Here is a 17,019-nt window from a genome sequence, read left to right on the forward strand (position 1 = left end):
GGTGTTTCCCCTCAGTAGATCAGCACAGGTGCTGTGAAGTGCTGCTCCGCTGAGTGCTGGCATCCTCCTTCAAACCGAGCTCCCAGGATTAACAGATTGGCCTAATGACTTTGACAAGACTCAGTCTCTTTTCCCATCCCTGGGGACAAGGAGCTTAGAGAATGGGTATGTCTGTTTGCTCGTGGCTGTGGAGAAAGGCCCGTGGTTCTGTGTTTGTGTTTTTTTCTTTTTATTGATACCTCAGCAACACTTGCTATGAATTTCCAGTACTCGCTTTGAGATGTACTGGCTTACTCTTATTGCTGCGTTGGGGAACACATTAGCTAAGATACATGCATCAAAATGTCCACTCTTTCCCTGCCCCTTTTCCTCTATCTTTTCCCCAGCAAATTCTCTAACTCCTCACATTTATAGTGTTTGTATTTCTGTAGTTGGAACTAAAATATTTTACACTGAGGTTTTGCTGCAGATCTCAGTGCGACTTCTGTTGTGACTCTCTCATGGTACTTCCACAGGCCAAGTTAGGAGAGCGACTCATTTGCTGATGACTGCTCAGTTTATCAAGCCTGTGATCATGGTGCTGCCTCCAAGGAAATGTCAGCAAGTTTTCCAGGAGGGTTCGGTATTCATTTTTCATGTTACAGGGTATGGGATCAGTCCCAAGGCTGTGGATCCACTACATTGAGTGCCACACATGGAAGAGACGCATTAGAGAGCCCTGGTCCTGTGCAAGCAGTTTGTTTTCCACATGAGTAAGACCAACCAGCTGGGAAAGCACAGGTGGAAAATACTGTGGTGTTTGCTCTTTCTTTCCCTTTCTCACCAAGGCAGACATCTGCAAGGTTAGGGCCTTTGAATCCTCCCCAGTAACTCAACCACAAGGTTTTCTGCGGGATTGCTTCCCTAGAGGTATTGCCAGGGTACAAGGTGCAATGTGAGGCAAGGATGTTGCTGTGAACACCACTGACATTCAGAGAGAAATGAGTAGGTAGAGTGTGTGTGATCTATGTGAGCTTTCTATGTTCATGGCAACAGCGATATATAGAAGAATAATACATAAGAAGAATAATATATATTCTGCTCTCATGGATGAGAACAGAACTTCAGTGGATGTTTGAGGATATGTCTGTGTCTACAGGACCTTGCACAGTTTGGCTATCCCAGATGTCACCGTCCTCTGGGGCTTTGATGTAGGTGGGAAGGATGCCCTGAGGAAAAGGGAGAGGATGCAGGTGTGGGACACCAAGCTGGAGGCACTCAGTTGTGCCCCTGAACAAAAGACATTGAGGTAGAGCTGTGAAAGGGCCCTACATCGTGTGGGGCTGTGCAAGTCCTTCAGAAACCATAAAACCAGGTCTTGCCCCAACCATTCCTTTGCAACATCACTACCTGAGGAGCTCTGCAGAGTTAAATTTTGACCTGTGCAGTCCAGGCTACACCAGCAAGGCTTGTAGACACTCAGTACCACGTTCCTATCGTTAGTGACATCTGTTTTTTTTAACAGCACTGCAATGTGCTTGAATAATAAAGGTCCTGGCCTTAATTAAATGTCAAACTATGTGCCTGGAGAAATGCTGATCTCTAAATAAATCAGACTCGACAGCACAACTTTCGGGTGCCATCTGGAAACATCTCATATTTTCTATACATCTGCCTTTTTCACGTTGCAAGTAAGCCAGAATGCCAGAAAGGGAGCTCTGGTTTTTATTCCAGTGGGGGGGAAAGGAGGTGTGTGGGAACAAACAAAAAACTGCAAACACGTAAAAATAAACAACAACAAAAACCACAAAACCAAGCCAGAACCAACAGCTCTGAAGTTCATAGTCTACCTGAAAACAGTCTGAGTCCAGCTGTTGGCTTCAGTAGGTTTCTGATCAAGGGAAGGAGACTTTGCCCAGAAGATTCCCAGATTTTTCTGAAGATGTCATGTTCGTTAGCTGAAAAGCAATCAAGGCAGAAGCTTTTTCTCCCAGGTAAAGTCCTCCCTGTATAATTGGGGATGCCCACTGCTTGTTGGGTGAGCAGGACGAGGCTGGAGAGTCGCAGTGAACTGAACCTCAGTTTCAGGGATTTTCTTCAAATGCTGTAAGAGAGAACTGCTCACTTTGCACGGAGATCTGGGTGTTTGGGGCAGTAGGGACTCTTTTCCTCCACAGCACCTGCAAGAAGAGCCTGCCTGCAGAGTAACCCTTAAGTTTTGTTTAGCAGCATCTGTCCTCAGGAAAATGAGAGCAGAGGACGGACGCGTGGCCAAGCAGCCTGCCCTGCTGCACGTGTCTCTCTCGCTGAATGCTGCGTATCAGTAACTTGCTCTGAGAAAACAAATATTCAATATCTTCAAAGTTAACCTTTCTCCTGCCAGCTGCTTGTCTTCCTGTTTGATAGAAGACTCGAACAGTTTTCTGTGCAGCTGATTCTGCATAATTGGCTGATTATTCATGCGTTGTGTTTGTAGATTTGCATAACACCCTAGGAAGTGCAATGATAATGACAGTGTTAGTATAAAGAGTACGTTATCATAGGGGAGCCCTGCTCCGAAGCTGCTCTGCCCTTTGCACAAGTCCTTGGTCTTTATTTAACCTCTGGAGCGCTGTTTACTTTTATGTTGCACAGAAAATGAATTTTGGAAAGAGCCTTCTACCTCGGAACTGTCCTCTACTGCACTGCTGCCACTTACTGTCCATTTATCATGCCTCAATAAACATTTGTTTGCTGGGGTGTGTTCCTTGCAATTACCTGGGCTTTTCTGTTTGCACTGAGCACAGGATATAGCACAGGTAGGAAGGCTGTGCTTTTATAGCACGGCTGGCTTAACTCCCTGCTTCGGTTCACTGACACTGCTCTAGCTGCCCAGGGCAGTAAATCCTTGCTGCCGTGTGCATTAAATTTGCCTGATGCAGGAGAGAGCTTAGTGTCAGCTGGGGGCACAGCCACCTTTCAGGTGAGCGGAATTTCAAAAGAGGGACTGTAATTCCTATCCAGGACTGCTTGGTGAGCAAGGTTTCCGTTCTGTATGCGGGTTGCTTGCTTGGTTTGTCACCTGCTCCATCCTAACCACAGAGCCAGTGATTTCCAAACGCAGTAACCGAGAGGGTGGCTTTATAACCCAGTGCTAAATCTTCCATCGCAGCTGGATGTCCTCTCCACCAGGCAGTGCTGGATGAGGCTTCTTGATCGGGGCATGAATTTGCACCTTACTCTGGCACAGTTTCATGCTGTAAATTTTGTTCAAACAAAAATACGCTGTCAGTAAGAGGCAGCAGTTTGTTTTTTTTTTTCCATTTGACAGTTTGATTAAAAAAAAATCTGGAAGATTTATAACCAGAACTACCAAACTTAAAAATGAGAGAGACGGTAAGAATCTGAAGGGTATTGCACCCCCCCCCCCCGTAATGCTGAGTACATGGAGTGAGACTCAATCTCAAGGAGAGCTGAGGGTTCCCCTGAGGAACTGGGCTTAGCAGAGAAACTGCTTTTTTTATTTGTAGGCAAATTCCAAGCATCTTGTTCAGCAAAATGCATTTTTCTGGACTAATCTCTGCATGTTGTTCTCTGACTCACTGCTCCATTAGGGTAATTGTCATTCTCCATCAATTCTTTGGCTCATGGGAGCCTAACAAATCAGCAGCATCCAGGTTTTTTATACCTTGCCAGTTAATTCTCTGTTGGTTGTGAAATAAGGAAGTTGGTTCAAGATATGATCCGAATGAGCAAGACAGCTAAAGTAACTGAAAAATCAATTGGGTTTTAAGATGTTGCACTGAAACTTTCATGTATTATCTTGCAATTATATATATATTAGCCAATATGCATACTTCACATCCCATTGATGGCTGCTCTACAAATCCACAGATCTCTACGAAGTCCTTTTTTAAAGAAAACTTCACTTTTATAATTTCTGATTGAAAGTTTGCATCTGACAACTGGGGAAAAATTTATAGGAAAAATTATGTCCTTTACAAGATGTTGAAGGAAATCTCTGACCTTTCTAAATAAGGCTGGGGCCATGAGAATTTACTTTTTTTTTTTTTTTTTTTTTTTGTCCTTTAATTTCTGCTGTATTTTTTTCTCGATTTAATTAATCACCAGCTAACCAGGCTCTGGTTTCAGTCCTTTCACCTGGAGCCCAGGTGGTTGGGCTTTGCTCTTGTGGTGAGTTTCTGGTCCTGGGCATCCTCAACCTCTGTGAGCTCAGGCTGCAGCGTGAGAGCACCTGAGCACCCCTTGGGGCAGCTCTCCTTCCCTCTTGGGGGCAGCGAGAACATGGGCAGTGAGCATAAAACTTGCTTGGATCATCTGTTTTAAGACCATGTGGAATCAGGGCTGGCAGTGTGCTCTCTGGTACTTTGCACGTTAGGTTTCCTACATGCATTTGTCGGTAATACATTTTTCACACTAACGGTTCTCTGCTTTTAGTGACCCAGGAGAAGCTGTGTGTGTAGCGAGCAGATTTGTTTCTGAGATGATTGCAGGAGGTCTTGCTTATTTCGTGTGCCACCAGCCAGCTCTGTGCAGAAGCAGATTTCAGGGGTCTTGAGGCAGGAGCAGGTGTCAGGTGGGTGAGGTGAGATGCGTTCAGTGAGCCCCATGAGCCTGGTCCCCTTGGGTAATAGATTTGTGATGCTGGGGGCTATCAGGCTGCTGGCCAGCCCCGGAGCAACCTGGACCAGTGGATTATTTACTGCAGCCTTACCAAATTGCAGCCTGCCTTTTATTTTGCTGAAATTAAAAAAAAAAAAATAAAAAATGCAGGTGGTGGGAATGATGATTTTTTTTTTTCCCCATTTTTTTTTTTTCCCCTTATACTAAATCTGCCTGCCCTTGGAGGTTTCTCTTCCCTCGGGATGGAGAAAGGGAAGAGATGGTCCAGGTTTCTGTTCCCCGGCAGCTGTCTGGGCATGGCAGTGTCACGTCAAATAGTGCTCTGTGTGTCCGTGTAGGAGGTATCGCATTCATCAAACCCCAAATCCCATTTTTCTGAGATGACAAGAAATGCATCAAACTGCCCCAAATGTCCTTTGGGCCTTGTGCTTTGCAGGAGAAGAAGATAATCTGCTTCTGTCCAGGGCCAGCTCCAGCACTAGCAGGAAAACCTGTTTATTTCTCCCCCAAAAGCAATATGTAGAAAACTTCTTGGGGAGACAGCATGCTCCCACCCGAGCTGAATAGATTATGGGGCCACAGAAATGAAATGGAAAGATCACTAATATTTTTTTTTGCTTTCCACCCAATGGAATGAGCTATTTCTAGGGATTTAATAAGAAAAAACTGACATTTTATCTGGTACACCCCAGGAGGAAAATTTTATATATATATATATATATATATATACATATATATAAATTATTTTTCCCCATAAAATAGGCACCTAGGGATCTAGATGCTCTTCTGTCCCTCAGAAATAGCTGCTCTGTAAAGCAGAAGAAAATACCAGAGGAAAAGAAAGAAAATAGTGGCAATCTTAGAATAAATAAAATATAAATTGTTCCCTGTCACCTCAATGGAGGGACTCAATTATTGCAGTAACTGCGTGCTAATGGCTCACCAGCTGATTTACTCCTGATTAAATTAGGAGAAGTGCTCACTCCCGTTCTTGACAGACAAATTTGCTTTTGTCAATTAATGTTTGCAAGTAGCAAAGTGTAAAGATGTAATAATTCCTTCAGATTGAAAGCAGTCACTGTGTTTTTATGATGCCAAAATAATGAACTGAAAGCATGGGTATGATGAGGCATGCAGCTACAACCATGAACTGGTTTTCCTTCCTTTCTTCTGGGGTTTCTGAGACAATTTTAGTTGCCACCCATTGGAAAAAAAAAAGAGTGGAATGAGAGACATTGCACAAGGTGCTTGATTTGAGCCCTCACTGTAGATTTAAGTTATGGAAGATGACGACATTGTACTTTATCATGTTAATGTGATGGCTGCAATCACAAAATTAAAAACATTTGAGCCTTTCCAAAGCAAAACATTCCTGCTGAGCCCAAATGAAATGCTCTTGGAATATATTTATATTATCCTGATTTGTGAATGAGATGAAATATTGAAGTAGTATGAGCTGGGGAAGCTACATTTGAGCGCTGTTAATTTTTGGAACGAAGGTGTAGCGCCGTCAGACCTCTTTGTAATGAAGGAATGGGTTAGCGTGCCAAAACTGGTGGTTTTTCTGCACGGGAATTGAAGAAAAAGAAAACGTAGCTGTGCCCCAGGGGTCACAACAGGAGGGTTGCAGACAAGGATCTTATCAGCTGTGCATCTGGGCATTTCTGCAATCCTGGCATGTAAGGCTGGAGCCAAAAAGCGCTGCTGAACAGTGCACAACAGCTCGAGCTGGTGACTTGGAGCAAATTGCTGAGAGCCCAGCTCAATTCCCCCGGTACCAGCTCTGCACTGGTGCTGCTCTGCCCGATCTGGCTGCGCTGCTGCTGTGCTGAGGGTAAGTTCCAGATCGTCCCCTCTGTTTGGTTTTCTGCTTTTCTTGTTTTCCCTGACTGCTGGATGCAGCTTGCAGGGACAGGAGTCCTTGTTGCTGTCATCTGCAGCGTGGTGGGTTGTGTTCTGTCTGCACGCTGCCTACTGTCATTCCCTGAGCAGGCTGCAATTACAGCACTCATCTAAGTGGTTAAAAAAAGTAAATAAATTAAATTTCAGAAAGTTCAGAACGTCTCTGTAAAGGCTTGATAAAATAAAAAGCATCAGCTCTGAGCATAGCCTGAACTCACAGCAAAATGAAACTTTGTTCTCCCTGCAGCATCCTTCTGCGTGGGTAAAAATAGTTCATGCCCTCATCTGAGCTGTTCGAGTTGTTTTACAGTGGTGCTTATTCTTAGCTTGGTTTTGCAAACACCAAAACAAAGGCACAGCATGCTTCGGTGACTCTGCAAGATTACACAGCTCAGGTTTGCCAAAAATAGCAGCGAGGGTTGCAGGCTGAGGGTGCAGGGATGCTGGCGCCACCAGGAAGGGTGAAACAGGGAGAGGACAGCGCAAAAGCTTGCAAAGCCGTGGCCAGGCCTGGGATCTCCCAGATTAATGGGCTCTGCCTTGCTGTGTGGCCGGCAAGGGGAGAGGAAAATGGGCAGCTCTGCCCTTCCTCCAGCCTGCAGAACTCATGGGAATTGTTCCCTGTTTGTGTGCTGCTCCTCGTTCAGTCCGTGCCTCTTGTGTATGTGATTTACTGTTCCTTGCTGCCCCTCTGGAAGCCAGTTACGTGATGTTGTCCATAATGCTCGGTGCAAACCCATCTGTGTCTGGGGAATTGGGATGACAGCGGTGTTTGAGCAGTGTTTGCCTGGGCTCAGGAAGGCAGGACAAATCCTGTGCACTCCCACAGCAGTAGCTGTCAGCCCCTTGTCACGATCGCTCCAGCACCTCCAGGGTCCCTTCCTTTCACTCGTCCTTGTTTCTCCTCCAGTATTTAAGGCTTCCTTGACGAAGGTCTGACATGAAGGGCTCCATGCTTTCCTGGGTGAGCTTTGTGGGGCAGGTGCAGCATCGTGCAGGAGTGCCTCAGTGCTCTTAAACGAACTGGAAACATTAAGAGCGACTTGGCTGTGGCATCACGGAGCTCTGCATGGGTTAATTCACGCTCTGCATCCTCAGTTCCCAGCCGCTGCAGCGCTGGCTGCCTCTGCTCAGCCGTTTGCCAGGTTTGCCCTCCAAGGGAGCTGCAGTTTGCTTGCAGAGTCTTTATCGTGCTGCTGGTCCCACCTCGGGGGTGACAGCCTTCCCAGGAGCTTTGCGGAGCTTCCAGCGACCAAAATTCTGGAAGAAACATAGAGCTTGCTTTTTTAATTCTTTATTTTAATTTATTTCTTTAGCTGTAGACCTCAGTATTCAGCTTGGAGAATGTATTTCCTATTGCAGAAGAAGTTTCACAGGCTTAGCTGTCCGTTTGGTGTGTGTGTTAACGTGCTGATAACACGCTGAGATGAAAACTGATGAGCCCTCATTGCAAACCCCTGTGGGTTTGGCTGAGCTGCAGGTATGGGCAGCCCCACCAGAGCTGCTGGTGCCTTTAAAAAAAAAAAAAAAGTAGGAAAAAGACATCTTAGCTTAGGAACATAAATCCAAACCTTCCTCTGTAAATAGACGGAGTTTATTAATAAAAGTTGAGATTTTTATGCTATTTTTTTATCCAAGAACTAGGGCGTTAGTAAATACTTAGTAAGTAGAGCAAATATTATAAACGTCAGCCACCTGGATTGATAAGCTTGGACTTGCTTTCAGTAAAGAGTGAACTGCTGCTCCTTCTGCAGGCACAGAAAGGCTGCTTATCTCCAAGGCAAACTCTAAATGAACTATAAAGGCAATTTAACATTCACGATTGCTTAAATTGGATTGACTCCCGTAAAGTGTCATGCAAATCGAGGAACACCAAAAGAGGCATTTCATATGTGAGATTTTTCTGGATTTTGATTGAAAATTTGATATTCCTTAGAACCAGAAGTGGCCAAAAGGAGTGCTGCTGTTGTGGTGGACTTTCTCCCATTTCAATATCTATTTGTTCACCAAAAATATATGGAAAAAGGTAAACACCTCTAATTAAAAAAAAAAAAAAAAAGATGCAAATGAGTTTCTCGAGATGCTCATTATCCTATTGACGTTGACCATTTTGCTATATTCCAAGTAGGTCTAGAAGTCAGGCACCCTTACCCATCCAAAACCACAAATGCAGGTTGGAGCTGCTGCATTGCCTTGTAAGTAGTACGGGTCTTTTGTGTGTGTGTTTTGTTTGCATGTTTTTTCTTTTTCTTCCACTTTATCTGGTAGAGCTCAGTTACCTACTAATGCCCTGGTGCTGTTGGATGGCTCTCCAGGGAAGTTGTAGTTTCCCTGTGGATTTTGTTGTACTTGACCATATTTCCCTTGGTCTGCTGCTTTCATTCTTGTTGGGTGAATTGGGGAATCCCAGATCACGAGCAATGCTTTTTTTTCTTCTTCACCTTTGGGAGTGCATCCTGTAATAGGTTAAAATGATTAATGAGGAAGCGTGATGGTAATCATTTCTTCTAAGAAAGGCTGAGAGGAAATTGCTAGGCTTTGATAGCCATGCCTGTGATTTTAAGCAGGGATTACTGGTATTTTGCCTTGTCTGTTATCTTTTCTTTTGTTGGGCATTTTTTACAGCTGCCAGTCCGTGGCAAAATCTGCTTTTGCAAGTCTCAGCGCGGGGTCGGTAAGCTAATGATGGAAGGGATTTCCTCAGGGCTCTCCTCTATAGGCTTTGGTCGTTTTAAATGAAGGAGAATCCTAATCTGGCTAATGCTGCTTTTGCTTAACTTTGTACGGTTGGTGCTCCGCTTCCACAGAGCCTGGGAAGAGGCCAGGAGAGGGAGGCAGAGTCCGCTGCAAGGCAGAGCTCGCTCAGAGCTGATTTTGTCTCTGGTCTATGGATGCAAAAACGTTCCTGCTGCATCAAAAAAAAAAAAAAAAGCAATGCCGGGGCTTTTCTGTGCTCCCTGGAATCTCGCTGACACTGCTGGTCTCCTGAAGGCCAAATTCCCACCCCTGGGGACTCTGGACTGTCCCTGGACCTGGGAATTCGATGGGGCAGACAAAATGAGCCCAGCAGGTCCGTGGCAAAAACCTAAATCCTCAAGATGCTAGCTGTGTCAGGTTAGCTAATCTGTACAGATTTGGGTTCGTTTCAGGTTAATTAGAGTCATTTAATGTGATTTAATTGCTATCAGCAACATTCAGTTTATCAAATAGGCCAAATTTGGTGTAAATGTGTCCTGAGAATTTTAACCTGAAGAAGCGTTCCGTTGTATGGGGTTGGTGCTGGAGATCTCACCTGCAGTAGAAAAGAAAAATTGGGGAAAAAATTGGAAATCAGAATCAGAGCTTTGGTGTCGTATGATTCATGTCTTGCAGAAACCTTTTGTTTTGCTGACTTTTCTTTTTGGCCCTTACTTGCAATTCCAGTAATTACTTATTCTTTTTGTTTTGGTTCAGATTTATCTTTCTAATCAGGTCTCAGTAGAACGGAGCAGGGTGAAAGCTCTGAACCAGGCAGCAGGCAACCCCATCTCAGCTTTTCTGTTTTTAATTGAACTCATGTGTGTCTTATCACGGGCCTCACCTTTCTGGGTCTCAGTCCATGTTAAAATTCATCGGGAAGGTGTGTGTTTGTTTTTAATGTACCTGCACCCTGTGTACGAGTTTTATTGGAGGCCCGAGGCAATCCTGGAAATTCTTCTGGGCTGCAGCAAGGTGGCTTAACTCAGCTCAACGTTACAACGGATGGTCCTGAGGTGACCTGGGCTCCGTGCGCTGTGCTGACTGCAGGCTTCTGCCTCGTGTGTGTTTTGGGTTGAGGCTGGGACAAGGGCGATGGAGGGAATGACGAAGGGCTTTGTGTTGCGGGCAAGTATAATGAAGCGCAAGGAAAATGAAATTGCTGCTCGGCGCTGCTTGCCGTGCCCCAAGGCAGCGTGGAGCTACCCAGGTCAGAAATAACTCACCCTAAAATGATTATGTGATTGGAGCTTAGGGCGAGCTGCGCACAGAATTTCTTGCCAGGGAAGAGGTTTTAGCCAAATAAAGTTCTTGCGAACAATTACTCTCATAATTCAGTGGTAATCCTGTTGGGGAATTGCTCTCAGTAACTCTTTTATTATTAATTAGCGCAAATAACGTGAGGGATTAATAAATATTCCAGCACTTGATGAAATGCTGTTTGTTTATTCCCATTTTACACGTGGCAAACCTGAGGCATGAAGGTTTAAATAAGCCAGCCACCAAGTGACACAGCCAGGGACAGACAGCAAAATTATTTCAGCTGCTATAACAGGAGGACTCACATTGATTCAGTTGGATTTGTGATGGGAAAATGTAGCTAAGTGGTCCAGTTTGCTTTTCCAGTCAAGTTAAAACATGAACAGATGGCTTGCCAGAGTTGGTTGTTAGAAGTTTTAAAAGGAGTAGCTGAAGTAGCCCTTGACCCAAAATTACGTGCTGTGTTTTGCACCCAAGAAAGTTAACTTTTTAGGAACTGTTCCTTATGGTGGTAGGTACAGAAATGCTGTTTGATTTTTCAGAACCAGCTGCAAGCTCTTGGCCTGGGGACTTGGCACCCTGATGGTTCCCCTGGAAACCTCTCTGATCCCTCCTTGCAGCTCCTCAGCCATCAGTGTGCTCTGTCCATCTCTGCAGGCAGTGCTCAGGCCACTAGCTAGATGAGAATGCTTTTTTGCATTCTCTGGTCTGGCAGGGGCTTGCCTTGGACACTCGCAATGTGAGGAAGCACTGCCTCAGCCCTTGCAGCCCCAGCAAGCTGGGGCTCAGCATCCCTTACAGCGCGGGCTGGCAGCGGGGGCATCAGCCTGAGTGGTGGGTGCTGGGTGGCTGGTGCTGCTTGGACCCACTGGTTTGTTTGTCAGCAGCGTGCCCGGGGCTAGGCTAACCTTTCTCCATAAGCAGCCCGAGAATTAGAGATGACATTTCATGTGAGGAAATAAACTCCATCTGCCATTTTCTGCTTACATTACCGTTTTCTCCCCCTTTGCAAGTCTAAACCATTAGCGCTCTAATGCATCATCCAGACAATGATTTTCCGTGGCTTGACACTCTGCTCAGACCTCTCAATTCTTGTCACTGAGACGTGACAACGTTTTTGTGGCACTCTTGCTAAGAACAGCTAATCCAGGTGCTGAGCAATTGAAGGGCCGATGTGATGAGGAGCGGCGCAGTCCCTGGCTCCAACCCCATCCCACCTTCCTGTACCGCAGCCCGCTGTGGGAGGAGGATCTGGCACAGTAGGAACCGAAGAACAGAGTGCAGAGGTGTGAGGAATGGTAGCCATCTCCTCGAAATCACCCTTGTTACAGCCTCAAGCCCATGATCTGCACTTCCCCAGGGGCTGCAATGGTTGTTGGGCTGATGGACGGCTCCTTTCATCCACTTTACTGCACGGAAAGAAATGTGTCTGCTCTAAAACACTTCCCTTCAGGGCTTATTTTTGTGTGTGTTGTGAAGTTTTCTTCAAATGTGTGCTTGAAGTAAGAACCTTGTATCTATTATTTCCTTTAAGAAATAGAAATAAGCATAAAATGAAGAAGCTGCTAGGATTGTCGCATTATAGCAAAGAGCAATGTGTCGGGAGGAGAGCACTTGCCATATTTTCTGAGGCTGGCATGGTGAATAAATGGATGAATAATTAAGTAAACTTATACATAATTAACTCAGTCTGTGGGCATAGGACCAAATTGGAGAGACCTGTGGTCAAGACATATACATTAGCCACTTGAATAAGTGGCAGATCTTTATGGAAGAGCAAGATTCCTTCCACAAGTATTAGCTGCTTTCATTGCTGTATTTGCAATGACCTTTACTAGGTTTTCTTTTTTTTTGTATCCGTTTTATGAACTCATAATGAACATATCTATTATTGTTTTGCTGCTTATGCCTCACCCGTGCAGCTCATGACGTGTGGTGTGATTTATGTCTTTCTGTGTGATGCTTTAGGCTTCACTGTGTTACTGCATACAGCACCATTCCGTGTAGAAAATGAGGTGGTGAGCTGCAAAACGAAACTGTTGATGAATTTAAATATGGAAAGCTTACACATAATTTGGGGGTAACTAAGGGCTACAAGACTTTTTTTTTTCTTTTTTTCCAGCTTTGTGCCCAAATTCTGTATTTGTCTTTAACACCTTATGTTTTCATTCATATTAAACAAAACCAAACAACAGAGCAAAAAACTAAAACACCTTGAATGGATGGTGGATGAATGTAAGAGTTGCTGCAGATGTATTTTGCCGTCTGTGAGACTGAGTTCTTGAGGAAGAATCCTTGAGGATCCTGAAAGTATTTTAGCAGATCTGGTTACCCTTTGCTACTTTGGTTTTAAGTGAGCAGCGAGGAGCAGTTGCTGCTGGAGCATCTCCTCTGTTGTTATGGGAACGTGAGCAGTGGGGTGCCACCGAAGTCAGCAGCGATGGCATTTGTTGCATGACATGTAAAATGAGCTCTCTGGGAGGAACAGCTCTTTCCTCCTTAGAGGAATTTGCACTTTTGCTTTTTCAGTGCTGCTCTGAAAACAAGCTGCCTGGGAATGAAGCAGCTTTTGGAGCAGTAAGCTGTGCCAGAGAAGATCTGTGGCACGACTGCACTGCATTTCCATGCAGCCTTCTGCCTGCTGGTGTCTGGCTGGTGTGGATGTGTGTCCCCGTCCCTTTCTGTGCTACTGCAGTAACTCAGAGCTGCTTGAGGCATGGGAAACCCATGCCCGCAGTTCTCCTGAAAGCCTTTTTAAAGTTCATGGGATTATTGTGAGCTCCAGGTCCCGATGTGTTCGGTAGGGTCTACAGTGCTGAGAGGCACCCTGCTCATGCTGTAGTGCCAGCAGCTGGACAAGTCCTTGGTGCAACCAAATCTGCATTTACAGCAGCGTGTTCACTTTGAAGCCCGAGTAAAGAAGAAGTTGCAAAGTCCTCCATTACTACATTACTGCATAAATTCATTTTAAGCTACCCAGGGTGTACATATGTGAGCAGGATGGTTCAAGACCTTATTTGAAATGCTTTTTCCCTTCTTTAATGCAAGACGAAGCCTTCTATGGTTTGGTGCCTGCTCATGCATGAAGTTCTGAGCTGCAGCAAAGTATTTCACTTCATTACTTTTCCCTCCATTGTTCTTCCTAAAACATCTACAACACGTAATATTGGAAATGCTCGAATATGTAGCAGTGAACCTGCAGAAACTTTGGCACTCTCTGCTTGGAAATTAAAATGCAGTTTGCAAGAGTGAATCTAAATCCAACTTTATGTGTTCTGCATGCGTGCACACACACAGGTAGCGATGATGTTTCTGGTAGTCAGCATTTAAGTAATAATTTGCATACATAATTTATGAAATCCTTACAGCTTGGTGGTTTCTAAACAGTCTTAAAACTCTCATGTTTTGAAGAATAAAACCTGAAACGTGAAGATGAGCTGGGAATCCTTAACACTGCTGAAAGCTGCCTGCTCTGCCCGGAGGCTCTCCTGCTGTAGCCCCTGGGTGTTGGTGAAGTCCACAGAAGAGTCCCATGGCACAGCTGGGACCACACGGGGAGAGGCTGTTGGACATGGCCCAGATTCCCACTGGGGGTCAAGGAAAGATGTCAAACATGGATTTTTTTAAATGCTATTGCATACTTTCCCCCAAGGCACATATTTTGCCTTCCATTTTTTTTATTTTTTGCTTAATTTGCTAGATCATTCCACATAATGACAACAAAAATCAATTATTTTTTTTTTTAAATATCATGGATTCATGGTTGCTGTTGTTCACTCTTTCATTCTTCAGTTCCCTCCTCTTAGTTAACCAGGGATTAGAAGCTGCTGCTCATTTTAAGTTGGTGATACCACAGGGTCTCTAGCATGCTTGTGAAAGATAGAAGAATAAAAGAGAAAACCCAACCACATGTTTCCAGTATTTCTAGACATTCTGGAAGGGGGAAATCTGCCAACTGAAGAAGTACAGATAATTTTGTTTTATTTTTTTTTTTTACCTAACCCAAAAGAAGAATTTCAATTTATTTTTTTCAGTCCTGTGTATCGCTAGTAGAAACACACTGGGCCTTCTCACAGTAGTAGCCTTGGAACAGACATAATTATTAAAAGGAATAAGAAAGATCTAGAATAATTGGCCATGACTCATTTTTCAATCACAAATGAGTGCTGTTCAGTCCAACCTTCCAGTCCTCCTGGAGGGACGTCACACTGGCACTCGCGCCAAGGCTTCAGAAGGGAGCGAATGAGATGTGGGTTAATAATCACTAATGTAGCATTTTTAATAATTCATCTTGTCCTTTGCTGTCAAAGATGCAAATACCTGTTCCTTAAAAGCTTATCAGATGAAATCCCCTTCCTGTCAAGGAAGCGCATGGTAATGTAATCACAAAAGGGAGACTTTCTTCTATTGATTATTCTCTCCAGATATCAGGAAAATTACAATTCCTGGTTGCAAATCTGATTGAGTTGTATTTCTTTGGGAAGATGCAATGTTGCCATTCTGTGAGCTCGCTTCATTTTATTTTATTTATTTATTTTTTTTCACAAATGAAAGCATTCTGACCATTAGGGTGTCACAGACAGTCTCATTTGGCTGACGTGCTGATATGGTGGGCACAGATCTGTCCACGTACGCGTGCGCACGCATTCACCTCTTTCATTTCTGCAGCTGGCCTAGGAATTGCAGCATCTTGCTTTGGCCTCTCGAAGCCCAGTTTTAAACCACAAAATGACATAAAAAGGCCCCTCCTTAGTCAAAAGTACTTTAACTGTAAGATTTGCTAGAGATCTGCATGCGTTACTAATAGAAATTGCTTTCTTACTGTTGGTGCAACACAGGGAGCATGGCTATGGATGAGCAAGGGGGACGTTTTCTATTTTAGCTGTTGATATAATTAAAAAAACCAAACAACCCCCCCCCAGCACAAACGAACAAAACCTTTGTCTGAGGAGCTCTGAGTGCAAGACCTTTCATCCTGATTTAAAAGTCAGAAAAGTATTTATGGGATAAGTTATTTTATCTTGGAAACCTAGGGAGTTTTATCTGGAGGTTAGGGAGAATATATGCAAAAATGGCCATCGTAATTCTGGTCGTATTTCCAAACTTATCTATATGTTAAGGAGAGGCACTTGCATCTGTTATAAAATGCTCCTACACCTGAGCTGATAGGTTAGCTGCAAAAGAGAAAATCTTTCGGAAGAAGATAGGAGTTCTTATTCTATTAATCCTTGAAAAATAACCAAACGTTTCTTTCTGTATTTACGAGGTCATCCTTTAGATCGCAGGCTTGTGTGTGGGAGGCATTTATGCATTTTACACAACACTTTGAGATCAGTGGAAATGAAAAGCGGTATAATTACCCTCTGGCCTTTTATCTTTCTGCAGTATCAATCTCCAGAGAGCGCAAGGATGGGGTAGAGAAGCATTCACGCTGGGGATAATCATAGCCATTAGATGAAACAATGCTGACTTAAACACAACTCTGTTTTTTTTTTTTCAGTAAAACCTTGGTTTCAGAGCCTGTGGTGGTCTGCCAGTGAAATTGTGCAGCCTGAGGAACAGCCAAATAATGTCTCGTGTAGGGAAGGACCTGTATATAGACTGAACTGCCGAATACGCTAGTGAAGTCAAATTTAGTCAAAGTTGGTAAATCCCAAGGGCTGCTATTACAGAGTGTGGGGGGCACTGTGCACAAAGAGTATGAGCGTCTGCTTTAAGTGCAAAATCCAAGTCAGCCTTAATTACAAATTTGTGATCGATGCTGCTGTATTTTATATGGGTTGGTGAATAATTAACAAGAGAGTGCAGCCCGAGGAGGGAAATCTCCTTTTCAGACTCTGTGTTGAGGGAATGCTCATGCTGGTGCATTTTAAAGGAGGGGAAGGAAGGGGCGAAATCTGTAATACAACTGGAAGTGAAGTAATGTTTTTGGTGGGTAGTGAAAAGCAAGCCAATACGAGCCCTTCCTGCTCGCTCCATCATCGTTAGCATGAGCAGCAGCAGCGCAGGAGGGATTGGTGATAGTGTGGGGAACGCTCTCGTATCAATTAAACCTTGGGTCATATCCTAATGGTGCTTCAGGGGAAAGGGAAATTGCTCGGTCCCATGCCCCAGAGAAAGCCCAGCACGTCCATTTATCTCTGTGTGTCAGAAACCGATGGGAAGCATGATGCCAGTTTGTTGCTTAAAGTTTCTATTTCTGATTTTTTTAAATTTCAAGTGGGTTTGCTAAGTGACAAAATGCTGGTAGGCCTGAGTTCCCTTGCCATCACTTTATCTTCCGAAAGCCAGCAGGATGAAAATCCAGGTGTGGCTGGGTGAGTTTTAGTAGAGAATTCAATGGGGACGATATTTGTGTTACCACTTAGCTATAATTTTGTGGGTAAAATGGGTGATTCTTCTTCTGTCTTATACAAAGGCCTGCGAGCTTTCTTAAGTCAGATTTCATCAGGCTTAAAACACCATCCAAGGCAAACAAGCAGCTCTTTCACAGTGCATTTATTTGCAGGAGTGCTGAGA

At 44.2% G+C, this 17,019-nt stretch overlaps 1 protein-coding gene across 1 annotated transcript in view; it reads left to right on the plus strand.

Annotated features, from left to right (window-relative positions):
- KAZN (kazrin, periplakin interacting protein) overlaps window positions 1-17,019 on the plus strand; it is a 179,375-nt gene that overhangs the window by 913 nt on the left and 161,443 nt on the right. The gene's annotated exons all lie outside the window — the stretch shown is intronic.

Source organism: Anas platyrhynchos, chromosome 22, assembly GCF_047663525.1.
Source record: "Anas platyrhynchos isolate ZD024472 breed Pekin duck chromosome 22, IASCAAS_PekinDuck_T2T, whole genome shotgun sequence".
Lineage (NCBI taxonomy): Eukaryota > Metazoa > Chordata > Aves > Anseriformes > Anatidae > Anas > Anas platyrhynchos.